Source organism: Simochromis diagramma, unplaced genomic scaffold (genome assembly GCF_900408965.1).
Source record: "Simochromis diagramma unplaced genomic scaffold, fSimDia1.1 OVJJ01000320.1, whole genome shotgun sequence".
NCBI classification, from domain to species: Eukaryota; Metazoa; Chordata; class Actinopteri; order Cichliformes; family Cichlidae; genus Simochromis; species Simochromis diagramma.
Window position 1 is genome coordinate 7,688,750 of NW_024386773.1, and position 15,022 is coordinate 7,703,771.

The following is a 15,022-nucleotide window of genomic DNA, read 5'->3' on the forward strand; positions in this document are numbered from 1 at the left end:
TCCAGGGTGTAAGTTGATAACACAAAATATTGCCACAATCCATAAAATCATTACTTAAAACGTATGTACATATATACATATATGTATATATTACATAACTATATTACGTAGTTTTTACGTAATACCCTTATTTGTAACTGCCCTCAATTAGTACACCTGTGTATTTTCATAACAGCCTACAATGCATTGTAATTGGATGCTTGCTGCTCCTTCAAGTTCCTTAAAACCCCTGATAGGACAAGGTCATTCCACAGAAGGGAACTCTCTTGTACACTCAAGATGAAGATAAGTGCTCTCAGATTCCTCATTCTTACAGTTCTGTTCAAATTGGCCCATGGTATCCTCCCTGGGCACAATCATTATGTCAGCATAAAAATGACTTGGTCAGACGCCAGAACATATTGCAGAGAGCACTACACTGATCTGTCTTCAATCAACAATCAGGAAGAAGAAGATGCACTGCTTCAACTTTTTTCACTTGTTCATTCAGATTCAGAGGAAAACGATGATGCATCAGTTCAACAAGACAGTTGGATTGGCCTCTACAGTGATGACCATGACACTTGGAAGTGGTCAGGAGGAACAAATGCATCTTTCTTCAACTGGACAAAAGGGCATGATGCAGCTGCAAACACAAAATGTGTTGTATTCAGTCAAGCTGGCTGGCTTAAAAAGAACTGTGAGAACAAATTCGGCTTCTTCTGTTTTCAGAACAACATGGTGTTGGTGAAAGAAAACAAAACGTGGGAGGAAGCACTCTATCACTGTCGCAGCCAGAACATGGAACTGGTCAGTTTACTTTCTAAGACAGCACTGGATCAAGTCCTGCAAACAAGCAAGGCAGCGGAGATTGACCATGTGTGGATCAGCCTGCGCTACTTAGCTGGCACCTGGCTGTGGGTGGATAGGGCCATTGACGACCAGCAGTCTAGAATCCCACAGGAGCTGACTCAGTGTCCCACCTGGACTCACCGTTGTGCAGCCTTCTCACTGAGCGAGCAGCGTTTGGACAGCTGGGACTGTGCAGACAGGCTGAACTTTATCTGCTACTGTAAACCTTTCCATCTGTTGTAGGATCAACTGTGTCAGTGCAGTGTGATATACATATAATCTATACTACGAAATCACATATCAGCTCATATAGATATATCTATGGCTTTACAAACATAAATGGATTATGTTGTTCTAAAATGTAATGTGCATGTAAATTGTGATGACAAAAATAGTCATCAAAGTCAGTTTCAATACTTACTAAATTCCATGAAATATACGCCGATAGTTGTTTGTTGTTTTGAACTTTTTTTTGTTTGTTTATGTGTTGTAACAAAAGACATTCCAGATTTTGGGATAAATAAAGTATATCTTCTCCTGTTATGTTGCCTTACCACAATTGCTTGCTTAGTATTTACTTTTTTTTTTATTACCAACAAATTAGAGGAACTGGGAATGGAGGAAGATTATTTCTATAAGTATATCTAGGGCTACTTTGAAAAAGATCCGTAATAAAGCTCTGGCCACTTTGAATCCTATCTGTATTTATGCTACAGACTCAATTAAATGCTGATAGTACAAAATTAAACTTCAGCAAAAATTTTCATACTCATTTTGTCAAAGTCACAGGAAGACACATGAGAAAGGCAAATAAGTTGCATGTGGGTCTGGAGCCACACATTTAAGACCTTAAACAAACAAGTAAAATAAACTACTTCTCTGTATTCTTTAAAGTTATTGAACACTCCACCACAAAAACTGATGACTTTAAATGTGCAGTAAAGTGACAGGACAGTTCCACTAACACTAGCTCATTTAATATTTTAATGCTTGTATAATTTTCAACTGGACTCTCTGACCAATTCATGTAAAAGTAACACAATTTTTAAGCTTGATAGAAAATGCCCCCAAATCAGTTCAATCCCAGATGAGACCAGATTGAGGAAAATGGTATCTGAGAGATAAGTACATATTTCTATCTGTATCGTCACATTCGCATTCAGTATATTAAGACAAAAGAAAATCAGTGACTATTGAAATTTTATGTACAAAGGCAGAAAAATACACAATTTCAGACTCATTACTTGATGTCTTCTCATTATTTGATCTTAATGGGTAACACAGATAGCTGGAAATACTATCCGTTCAGCATGAGCTTGGCTCGGCGTGCACTGAGCTTTAAAATCACAACCTCGGATATTAAAAAACAAAACAAAAAACATGTGCCATATTATACTATGTAGTTTTTCATTTAATTTAAAAAAAAGTCAAATTTCAAAAGTAGTGCATGAAAAACTAAGTACACCTCAAGATTCAACAACTTGTAGAACCACCTTTTGCAACAATAACACTTTACCTTTTCTCTAGGACTTTTAACAGTCTTGCACATTGTTGTGTAATGGTCTCACATTTAATCTAGAAGACTTTCATATATAGAGGAGTTCGTGGTCACCTGACTGACTGTAAGTTGCCTGGACCTTTAGTATCACTGAGGTATAAAAAAATGTTGCCAGGCTATTCATGTTATATAAATTTGACATAAAAATGACATAGTTGCTTTAGTGCTTTAGACTTTAGCCTAGAAAACAACAAAACCCCTTTAACTGAACACTGGTCATAGTTTAATTGCTTCAGACTGACTGACTGACATCAGACAGACTTTTTCTGTTTTTATGGTTGCATTAATGCACTGCTGATGTTTTTTTAACATATTCAACATTTTTCTGTACTTTCCATCTGCATAGGAAAAAGTTCAATTTTTATTTTAATTAATCCACCTATTACTTAGCTGAATCTTTATATGGAGTTTTTGTGCAAAAAAAAGTCCAGTGTTAACCTTGCAGTATGCTTACACATTTACTTCCATCTATAATAAATTGCCAAAAACATATTTTATCCCTAATGTTATCGCAGTCAATACAATAGTATTTGACAAAAATGGAATAACTAAAATTCTTCTTTTTCTTCCTGTTATTAAGAAGAAGAAAAAGAATTCTAGTTATTCCATATTGATCAAATTCTTCAAAATAAAGGCAATGAAAGGAGTTTAACAGTGGTCCTGTGATTACATTATGCAGGGTTCTCAGTCATGCTACCTAATGAAATGCAAATCAATATTTTGACTAAGGCAGTGCAGAAAGCAGCCTGCATGACTAAATGCTGTAGTGTAAATTTTCATAGTTAAAAGCACAAATGAAAAATTCAAAACATTTCATTAGCAGACTGCATGGATTAATAGTCCTGAGTTTGCATGTGAATTACACGGAGGGCAACACAAAACACACTATTTTCAATCATTTTCAGTCTCACCAGTTTTTTTCTGTTAAAATTGAATGTTTTTTTTAATTTATCTAACACGTTTATGTTTTCTGAAAAGTTAAGGGAAGGCCAACAGAGTTTTAGAAACCTGATGTCTGCAAAACAGCTTAATGCTGAGAAGTTAACCCTGGTTGACGGGCTAGTATCAACACCACATTCGAATCCGAGAACCAAAATCTGCGTATTAAAAAACAAACAAACAAACAAAAACTTCTGAGCAACTAATTAATGCCATAATTTCCCACAGAGAGAGCAGAATGATACCAATTTTTTTCTATTATCAGTCCTGAATGAGTAGCACAGATGACTGGGAAAATTTCAATCAAAGTCAAACCCCTTATAATCATTAGTTAATACTTTCCATGCAGCCTTATTTGTGAATGCCATCAATTAATTTCAGTACACCTGTGCATTTTCATACAAGGCTAAAATGAACTCTGATTGGATGCTTGCTGCTCCTTCAAATGCTTAAAGTCCCCAACAGAGTTAAGTCATTCCACAGTAAGAAACTAACATCCACTCAACATGAAGATAAGCACTCTCAGATTGCTTATTCTTATGGGTCTCTTCAAGACGACCCTCTGCACCTACTTTGGTAATAATTATTATGTCAAAGAACGAATGACTTGGTCTGACGCCAGAAAATACTGCAGAGAGAAATATACTGATCTGTCATCAATCAGTAACCAGTATGAAGAGGAATTATTCATCAATTACATTTCCTCCTTGCCACGGGTACAAACAGATACCTGGATTGGTCTCTACCAGGATGACAGTGATAACTGGAAGTGGTCAGGGGGGACAAATGCATCTTTCTTCAACTGGGATCCACAGGACCCTATAGATCCTAATAACAGATGTGTTGTAGAAAACCAAGCTGGCTGGCGTAAAAAGAATTGTGAGGACAAATTCATCTTCTTCTGCTTTCAGAGCCACCTGGTCCTGGTGAAAGAAAACAAGACGTGGGAGGAAGCACTCGAGCACTGTCGTATAAAGGGCATGGAACTGTTCAGCTTGCGCTCATATTCTGATCTGATTCAAGTCATGGCGACAAGCAGAACAGCCGAAATCAACAACATGTGGACCAGCCTCCGCTACCTAGCTGGCAGCTGGCTTTGGGTGGATCGTATCCTTGCTGATCACCAGGCCAAGAACCAAAACGAGATGCCTCAGTGTCCCACCTGGACTCACCGCTGTGGGGCCCTCTCACTGGATGAGCAGCACTTGGTCAGCTGGGACTGTGCAGACAGACTCAACTTTGTCTGCTACAATGGAGCTTGAATATTTGCATAAATGTAATGCTGTAGTTTGCTACACGTATAATCTTTATTATAAAATGCATATTTGCGTTGATAACGATATATTCAAGTCTTTGCAAAAAAGATAAATAGCAATCATTATTGTGAAGTGTTTTTGATTCAACTGTAATGCACATATAGAATCTAGAATTTCCCTTATATAAAATTAAATAGTTAACTACCTTTATTCTAGGACCTTCCATTGTTTTCTTTCCTCATCATGTTAATTACTTCCAAAGATATTCAAAAAAGATTGTTATGTTCAAATAGATAATAAACACTCTTAAAAGACACTGTATGTTTTTTGTGACGAATTTAACAAAACGCTAGACATGACATGTTACCTTCTGCTCGTTTCTTGGTCTGTGGTACCCTGAAGATGGTATACTTGGTATCTCAGATGAGAGAAAATCCACCGATAGTCTAGCTCATAAGCTTTTTTTAATGTATTTCTGATATATTCTCATTTCATTTGAGTTAGTTTTGCAAATACACTACATTTTAGTTGATGTTTCAGTGCTTTCTTATTTTTAGTTCGGTTTACTAAAAGTTTAAATGTAGCTTTAGTTAACAAGTGACCTGACAGTGTCCAGATACACTGGAGAGCGGGCTTGCATGTGTGAAAAGCCTGACTTCATATGTGTTTTAATGTGCAGCCACAGCAAATTAACCACTGCTGTCATTCTGATGTGACCTTTATCAGCCCTTGTTGTTACATGCTGACAGCCCTTACATGCCTACTGTAATGGTTCACTTACCCAGCCTGCCGGGCTTCACTCCTCCATTGTCTGTGCTGCTGCTGTAAAGCCGTGAGGGTGGAAAGGTTAGTGGAGTGTTGGCTGGCAGCAGATCAGCAATGACTCTAAAGAAGACCACATCAGTCCATCATTGCACATATCAAAACATGTTAAATGTCAGTGCTTTTACATTTACTTAAAATCTCTCATTCTAGCTCGCAGTCAAACCCAAAGTTTATATCCTGTTTGATTTAGTTTAATTTAGTTTAGATTCAAAGAAGCTACAATAAATTAGTTTGTGATGATGTCTTTGTAATTTAATGTGACAGTTGTCCTATAAACATAACACAATGTGCAAAACCAACCTATATTTTCCACTCTGTGGATGACCTAACAGGGGATGAGAAACCAGGACCAGTAGTCCCTTTGGTGGGCCAAAGTGTTCAACCTGTTCCACTATATAGAAGAAAATGTGCAATAATTGCAAAGAAGGAATATATAAGTTTGTAGGTGTGTACGTATTTTGTGTTGCAAGTTGGTAAGAATAGTGACATCAATAGAGTTACTGTAAGAACTGCAAACTATATGTTGAGCAGGAGTCTGAATCATCACCACAGTTTTACTCACTTCTTACTGACAAACACATCAGCGATGTTCTGTAGACCATAGTGGTTACACTGATGAGCATCTCTGTAATGACTTTAGGTCATAAAGCTAAAAAGGGAACTTATTTTTCTAAAGAAACCCCAGGCTGCTACGGATAGAATGAATGAATTAAATGCGAATGTTTTCAGATTGTACTTAATCTTCTGAGCATTTAAAGAAAGCAAAACTATTTATTTTTTAGGTTATTGGACAATAGCTTCAGTGTTCCCATCTACAACAGATCAAAACTGAAATCAGTTTGATACCACTGTGCTAGCCTTTCAGATGATAGCTGTGTCTCCATCTACTGGGAATTTGTCCTTCAGTCAATTATCATGCTGCTCTTAAACAAGAACTTATATCAAACTTAGAGAGGTTGTATTTAAACCACATAGCTGCCCTGGTAACACTAATGAGACTAAAACAGATTTGTTCTCTTACAAATGAATAATATTTTTCACTTTTTCTCAAAAACAAGAACATAATTCGGAAGGTGTAATAAAAATCAAAATAACCGAGTCTAATCAAACAGCTACCACTTTAAACATACATACCAGGATGGCTTTGTTTGTCTGTGTAAGAGTGGGATCTTTAATTACTTTAATAACTAGTCTCAGCTGCCATAAATATCCCACCAAAACATAAGCTACATGACATAACAATTACCGTAAAGTGCAGTGAAGTGAAGCAGTGAATCACGTCAGAGTAATGGTTGCTACGGGATTTGTGACGTTTACCGCCTAAATTAGAATGAATGTCTTCTTCGGTCTGATAATAACCTAACTATACAAACTGCAGTAGCTCCAAAGGCAGATACAGAATCACACAGTCTATGGTTTTGTTTTTACCATTAGAGCAGCTCCTTGCCCGAATCTTGGTATAAAAAAATATAGCATGTTTATAGGATAGAAGTCATCTGTTACTCACAAAAGATGTATAGTGAATGTCTAAAATTTCACTTCTGATATAGTATAATGCACCCATTAAAAATAACCTCACGGTACCAAGTCACTATTTCATGAATATGGTGCCATCTATTGTGACACAATGCTCATTGCAATGTAGACGATTGTTTTTTTTTGTTTTTTTTCTTGTAACCTTACAACTTACTGCAGGATCAGTTGTGTTACAAAACATTTTAGGAGGTCCCTTTACGAAGAAGAAAAAAGGGGTGGGAGGGGTGGCTTTAGTCTTATTAAGAGAGTACTTCAAAACACAAGGCCATTAAATTAAGCATTCTATATAATTTGATGTGGATGTTAATATAACTTCGTCTGTGTGTAGCAGCTATGAAATATATTACTTAAAATGATCATGGTTCATATCTTTTTAGCCATTTAAAATTTAAGCAATTATTGCCTGATAAAGTATAACCCAAGTCCACTTTCGTGCGACATTAGCGGGAGTAGGGCAGAAGAAAACAATTTTTGAAAAGCTATATAATTTATACAGAAATGCGCCCCACCCCTCAAAGGTAAAGTGTACCAGCGATTTCTACTCTTTATATCTAACATGATAAATATCCTTTATATATTCTACTTGCTGTTTTCATTTTTTTCGTAACAGCCTCTCGTCACGACATCTGGTATCTGCGTCAGTGGGAGGTAGTTTACGGTAAAACGGCGACCATTACCATGTGATTTCACCGATGTTTGTAAACATGCGTCAGCCACATGTGATTCTGGCGATGAGGAAAGAGTCTCCAGCCGCTTGGCCAATCAGTAACCGGGGGAGTGTCAGGGGCGGGGTTCTCGTCTTGCGCTATGGAAAATCGTTAGGGGAATACACTGTGATAACGCGCGCTCTGAGATTGATAATGGCGACAGTAACGTCGAAACCTGAATCAGATGGACTGATAGTTCAGCGAGGACCGGGTCTGAGTGCCACCGGCCGGGAAGTGAGTGACACTCCTTCGCCACGGGAGGAAGACAGGCTTGGGATAAACACGTAAGTTATTTATGCTATTACATGGCCAAAGCGACATAATACTGCGTATGTTGCGTAGAGAATACCACTATGTAATTCATAACCACTGGATTGCTGGATGAAAAGGTAAGAATAAAAGCCCAGGGGTGCTATCGTGAGAGTGTAAAGAATGACGAAAGAAAATAAAAGTCCTGCTTTCACAGTCTTATAGGCTAGGGCGCGGAGGCTTGATGGCAAAAAGCGGTTTTAAACACTTTTGTAAAATCACGGTGCTTCATCATCGATATGACAACAGGTAAATTAAACTGCGTCAGCGCGAACTCCGACAAGCCACTTGAAATCCAGTGGGAATTTCCGCTGCGATGGTTGAACGTGCTGCGAAGGCATAACAGCGTAGTTGAGCTCATTCCGAAACTTGACTTGTGACTGTTTTTAACGTTAAAATGAGGATGTAAACAAAGCGTGGTGTCGACAGGGATGGCGTGTCAAGGAAGAGCTCGGAATAGGATGCTGCGCAAGAGATGGATAGTGCGTAATCCTGTTGTGGGAGAGGACGATGTTACGCAGTTCGTATTGGCACGATCATTAAACAGCCAGTGGCCTCATTTTTCATTGTGTTGTCATCATTAAAGTGCAGTTTTGAATAAAGACTAGCGTACATATACGTGTTGTGCTCTTATTTGTGGGATTTGAGAGGAAATAAAAACTTGAGCGTTTAGTAAGCAACACAATGGTGACGCAGCTTGATTTGTGGGTTAGGTATCAAGCAACATTTGCTGCGTCACAGAGATCCCAGGAGGTCCTTAATAGTAACCTGGGAGTGTGCACTTGATCTTTCAAAAACAAGCTGTATGTCCAAAACATAGGGGGTGCTATTGAGTAATAATAGCTGGCAATATTATTTGCTGTGCAGAGATGTTGACACACAGGTATTTTTCCTCTCGAATGACCACTCGGTGTTTTTCCTCTATCTCTGGGGCCTACTAAACCCTACGCTATATTGGTGGCATGGTCAAAGATAACCGGATTATAAAACTTAAATAAATTACTCACAGCCTTAAGCTGCTAGTCATAGTTTTGCAATCTTCACTGTTACTGTAAATTGGAGCCATTTAGCAGATTTGTCACACTTTACTAGAGCTTGTAATGTACCCCTGCCAGAGCACAATAGGACACTGACACGCTTGATGTGATAACAGCGTTGTTGCTGTTGGCACTGAGGCGGCTGGTCTCTCCTACCTTCCTTATGACCTCAGTGAAGGAAGGTGTGGTCCCTCCTACTGCTAACCTGTCAAAGGGACAGAAGATAAGGTGCTTCGTTGCCTCTCAGAGACCAGGTGAAAATGAGACACACAGGCAGAGCAAACACCATCCTGTCAAGTGGATTTGTTCACTCAATGGGTGAATCAGCAGTAACCTCATGAGTTGCGAAACCACTGACAGGGAAATGGAAAGCGAGAGGAAGACAAAGAAGGGGAGGGGACCTTTTGAACTTTAATTATGTGTACTGAATAGAAACTTGACTCCCTAGGGAATGTCATTATGGTCGGTTTAAAACTGAGGTAGAGGTTACGGGAGAAAACACAATCTGATCACCAAAGGAGGGTCGGGGTGGCCTCACAGCAAAACATCACAAAGGCTCATTTGCATTATCTTGAAAATATGAATCAAGTAATATATTCTGAATTAGGTTTTAAAGGCTGCCAGAGGTCATTCGAATATTCTTCTCTGGTGTGAGAATCAGGCCCCGTGTAGTCGTAATGTTTACCACGTCTTAAAAGGCTGACCAGCAGAAGCGACCCACTTTCACAGACAAGGAAACGTGACCTCAATAGTTATTTTGCCATTCTTTTGGGGGGAGGCGATGGCTCTCAAGTCAAACAAACAGAAGCCTGCAACCCAGTTTTATTCAGACTTCGTGGAGAAATTTCACAACAGAGAGGTTACCAAAAACTACTACAAAACAATCCCTCTTTTAGAGCCGGAGCAAATGCAATTCAGCTGATTCGGCTGGTCCAAAAATGGATGCGGCAAAGAGGTGCTTTTCAAAGACGAGAGAGGCCGTGCGAATCCATTGACGGATGTGTTTACAGCAGGGGGCCAGCATCACCTGTAGCCCACATAAGCCTTCAGAGAAAACAGTGAGCGACCCACTGCCTCTTAAAACAGATCCCTCCTACACACAGATTACAGAATAGGAGGTGGCACAGAGCCGAGAGATGACAGTGCTAAATTTAAACTTGGAGCACTGCTGGCCTTGCCAGATGATGATGTATTAATAGATAAGTGTGAGGCAGCATTCATTTGCAGGTATTGTTAGCTGCTAGTACCTAATGTGCTGTGAAACAGGCAAAAACAGCTGGAACCCACAAGTCTACAGGCACCTGCCATCATTAAATGCCTCCATATTTTTTGTTTTTAACTACTGTAAATACTTACGATTGAACGAATATAGGAAAGTGAAACAGTATCATAGCTTATTTGTGTTTTTCAGTATTTTTGTCCAAAATAACTTATCAGCAGGGAACACTAACCTGGTTTCACCTCTCTCAGAAAGTGAAACCTAATTTGTTTTTACAGCCATGTTTAAAATATTTTAAATCTGTGTATACTTTTCTCCCTACTTGTTTAACTCATAACCCCACTCTTGTTACCACCATGACATCAGATATTTCCCATCCCAACAAGAAGAGTAGGAGCCAGGACAACGTGATAAAGTGTAAATCAAGTCTTCCGCCTGTGGCGTTCCCATTTATTCCCACCCATTGTGCAGCAGATCCAATAAACAAAGTGTCAGGCTCATCTGAACGCGTTACGGCTCTAACCTCTCTAAACATTTTTCAATTTGTTGCTCTGAAGTGAAGGTGATGCAACATAGGAGGAGACATCCAAGTTTTATAAGATCCAAATATTTGGAACTGTTAGGACATTGTCTGTACAGAAAAAAAATCAACAGCAGCTGAGGTCTAATAGTTCCAGACAGGTATCATGTGATTCTTTTTTCCTTTTTTTTTGCCTCAGCTCCTTTAATGGCAGTAAATCAAAAAGCAGTGAATGTCAACTTTAAAGTCAAATTAAAGTAGCTCTCCAATGTGTTGTGTACTCCACATATATACATTCACGTCTGTGAACCAAAATATTCTGTAGGTTTTTTTTAAGCAGCCCAATTGTTAAGGGTGGTTCAAAAACACATCACCTCGATGAGTTTGCCCCTCTCACTCCCGATAAATTAGGACCTCTAATCTGTAAGAGGATTAACCACCTTCCCTGTTTACACGTGCACACAAGTACACAACCCCTCCCCCCACTGTCACACGCACACGGTGTCACACATATGTAGGCATTCAGCATTCATTTTACGTCACCTGCTCTAATTTGGCCCAACCCAGTGTCTCTCTCTGTGACACATTAACAGTCTGCTGAGATTGGGATTGTGTGTGTATCGATATATCCACACACACGCACTGGGACACAGTTATGTTACCTGTAATCCTTTTTTAAAGCCGTTTGCCTATGATTGTAAAGGTAAAGGTGGTGATCGCATGCATCTTGATATTGTGATTCAAATTAAACCACTAGTTGCGTAACTCAAACCGGAGTGATGCGCCTTTAACAAGCCGTAGATGGTCAGGTGACTTGGCAGGGGGGGAAAAAACTGCTTCGATGCTGAAAGCAGCTTCTGCACACACAATAGATGGCGAAAAGAGCTTGTAGTAAAAAGAACAAGCGATCAGGACAGACGTAGATACAGAGTTCAGGGCTAGTACTGTGGCGTGGGAGGAGTCAGAATAAACAGGGCAAAGACGGATGAAAGGAGTGTCGCGGCCTTTAGACTACACTGTCTGCCTGAGTTACTCCTGAAGCTGGTACTGTATTCATGTAAATACCGTGAGTTCCTGTCAAAACCAATAGCTTTGCATTTTGTTTGGACACATATATATCTGCATAATAGCACTTGCCGCCATATATTCCCTATTGTTTTTTTTACAAGTGCCAGTATAGTACAACTGCTTTTGTTTGTGAATACAAGACATTAAACTACAAGTGAGGAGGATTAGAGATTCACTGACAGGGAAATTATGCCTGAAAAACACATGATGGTTTTGGGATTAGTTTCTACGTCACATTTTCCCATCAGCAGAACGCAGTGAGCTGATATAGTGCAGGATCATGCCAGCCTTTTCATGCTCGACCCACAAATAGAACGTGGTGAGTTTTCACTTTATTTGTCTTGGTGTTGTGCTGTATTTCCAGCAGAAACCAGGAGCAGCAACAGAGAAAGTCTCAAATGAGTTCCCTATGGACATTATGTTCTCTGCATACCTTATAGGGATGAACAACAGGAGTTCTTACTAATGAATACTTACCTATTTCAGGACCTATTTTTCCCATTTTGCACCACAGTCAACTCCACTTGGACCAAGAGCAGGACTGGATGCCTGAGGCAGACCCAGGAGAGGCCACAGTATCCTATTGTGCATTACAAAGAAATCCACAGGGAGCTGCAGCGATCTATTTTTCCACAGTATGATTCATCGACAATTTTTGTTAGAGTTCGTTTCTGGTGCCAAGCTGCTACTGTGCCCTTTATTACATCGAGATCACCTGATGCTCTCCTAATGCAAGATACTGAGCTGCTGTGTCATTCTGAAGTGTTCTGTCTATCAATCATTTTGTTGCTCTCAGTGTCTGAATCTTCCTGAGTCTGGAGATCTTATTTAAATTTGTCTCCACTTGGAAAGTTTTAATTCTAAAGTAGCGACTTTTTAGCTTGAATCTTTGAACTTAAATCAAATGTGTCTGTAGCACATATTGCACATATTCAGTAAGCTGTACTTAGCATAAAGAGTCAGTTTCATCATAAATAAGGAAAACAGTTGTATTTTTTGTTTCAAAGTCATTATCTAAAAGTTAAAGGGATGTCCATCAAAAATGCTTTTATGTAATTTCAGCACCACAGCACGAGTTCTCCTTCTGAAAAAGCCACAGATCAGTGCCTTTAAAAAAAAGTTTTTCTCCATAATGTAGTCAAAACAAAAAGCTGTCATTCGTGAAACTAGTGTTACTGCCATTTCAAAGGGCATCATTAATTACATTGGGCAGGTGGCTATGACTTCAGGAAAGAACATCTGCCTAATGGGAAATTTAATTAGTATTATTTTTATTTGTACACAAATCAAATTTACTACCTTGTGGGCTGAGGTGCTTTGACAGTATTGGAACAAATCAGTTGCTAAAATGAAAATTCAGCATGTTGATGAACTTCATTGTCGTCTCATTCACAAACACAAAATGTGCCAGAAACTCTGCTTTGATTTTGTGTTCCCACAGACACTGGACAAATCAACTGTAAAATGATGTGCTCAAAGTGGTTACAGCAGTGTTATTTATTTTATTTTATTTTCTAATTTCAGATGAGGACATGCCTTCAGACAATGGATTCTCTCAAAGTTATCCTCCCCAGGGAACTGGTTTCAGATGGTGTCTTAGAGTACAAAATCCCATCTAGCACCATTTGAAATCGGTGTTCTTGAGTGGGAACACACTTCGGGAATGATGTCACTGAACCATATTCTTCATTAGGTTGACAGAAAGTTTACTGCATTGTTTGTGTCATAAATTTAGATGTAGCTCCAGATTTCTTGTACATTTCTCCATGTAATATTCCAATCCTAATGCTCTGCAAATCAGAAAAAAAACACCAGTTTGATCCCAGTTCTCTGACCACTAGACCCCCCTCTCCCCCTCTTACCAAGGCTGACCGTTTTCCTCTGGTGTTCAGAGTTTCCATCATGTCTAGCACCATTTGAAATCGGTTACAATGTGGAGGGACTATCAACAAAGATTTTGCTTCAGTTGCAGATGGAATTCCACTAGATGGCAGCATTGCTCTACAATCTGCAGAATTGTCCAGGCTTGCCAATAAAGAATTCTTGAAGCAGTATATTATTGTAGGGTCTTTGCCTTATGATATAAAGCCTGTTGAGGCAGCTGTTGTTGTGATTTGGTGTTATATTACTGAACTGAACTGACAGTGAAAGATTTTCTGAGTAACCCTGTTCATTCAGGAGACCAGGAAGAAACGTGCAGGGTGAAGCAAAACTTTTTTTTTAAAGGATTAAAAAGGAAAAAAGACCCTTTGCCATGTTCCAGTCACTCAGCCATGTTATCTGCAAATTACAGACACGTCTTCTGAGTTTCTTCCAAGAACATAAAAAAGGGATTATATGCTCCAGTGGTTAACTGGTCCAGATGTTGTGGTATAGGGTTCATGTAGTTCTTTAAAATGTACATCTGTCCTTTAGTCATCGAAACTGTGTATTGCATTTAAATTATGCACATGACAGTTTTTCTAAACAGTTTTAGCCTGACACTAACACTATCAATATTATCTAATTATGTGTAATGTATTTTGTTTTTAAACTTTTTGGATTAATTTAGTAGCAACACCATACTGTTTTTAGGGAGAGAGAAGCTCAGCATCAGCCGCTGAATCATTTTTTAATTATAGCCTACAGTTTATCCAGTGTTCATGCAGGATTTGTTTTTCTTGTTTATGAGCTTTAAGCTAAATTATTGCATGTAATCATATAATACGTGCCTGACAGACTCTCACACGCTTCATTTACCTGGACACTAGATGGGGAACAAGAACCAGTATTAGCCTAAAACATTAAGCCACTAAATGGCAACCTTTTCACCCTCTACACCTCACGTAGCTGACACATGCATTAAAACTGGGGTCTTTTTGAATAAATTACTGAAAATTCTTAATTAAAATTTCTAAGTGATTAACCTCACCTAAGAGGGTTCAGAAATGCATAATTTGAAAAGGTTAATAGTTGGTTGCCAGGAATCAATCTAACCACTACATAAAGATTAATTTAAGTCTGTATTTACATCACAAATCAGACTAAATTGACCACTACATAGATATTTTTTTCTCGTTACCCACCTATTTACACTTAAAGAGTCATATTTCATACTCTATTATGTGAAGTATCAAAACTGACATGATAAAAAAGTGCACAGGCTGCCAATGAGAGTTTTGCTTTGTTTCTTTCTGACAACAGCTACACTCCAATTGAATTTTGCTCTTTGTAAGTA

At 38.8% G+C, this 15,022-nt stretch overlaps 1 long non-coding RNA gene across 1 annotated transcript; it reads left to right on the top strand.

Annotated features, from left to right (window-relative positions):
- The first annotated feature begins 7,608 nt into the window (after window positions 1-7,608).
- On the top strand, window positions 7,609-13,859 carry LOC120717855. Its single transcript, XR_005692284.1, has 2 exons — window positions 7,609-7,936; window positions 13,330-13,859. It is a non-coding gene; the product is annotated as an uncharacterized LOC120717855 (long non-coding RNA).
- The last annotated feature ends 1,163 nt before the right edge of the window (window positions 13,860-15,022 follow it).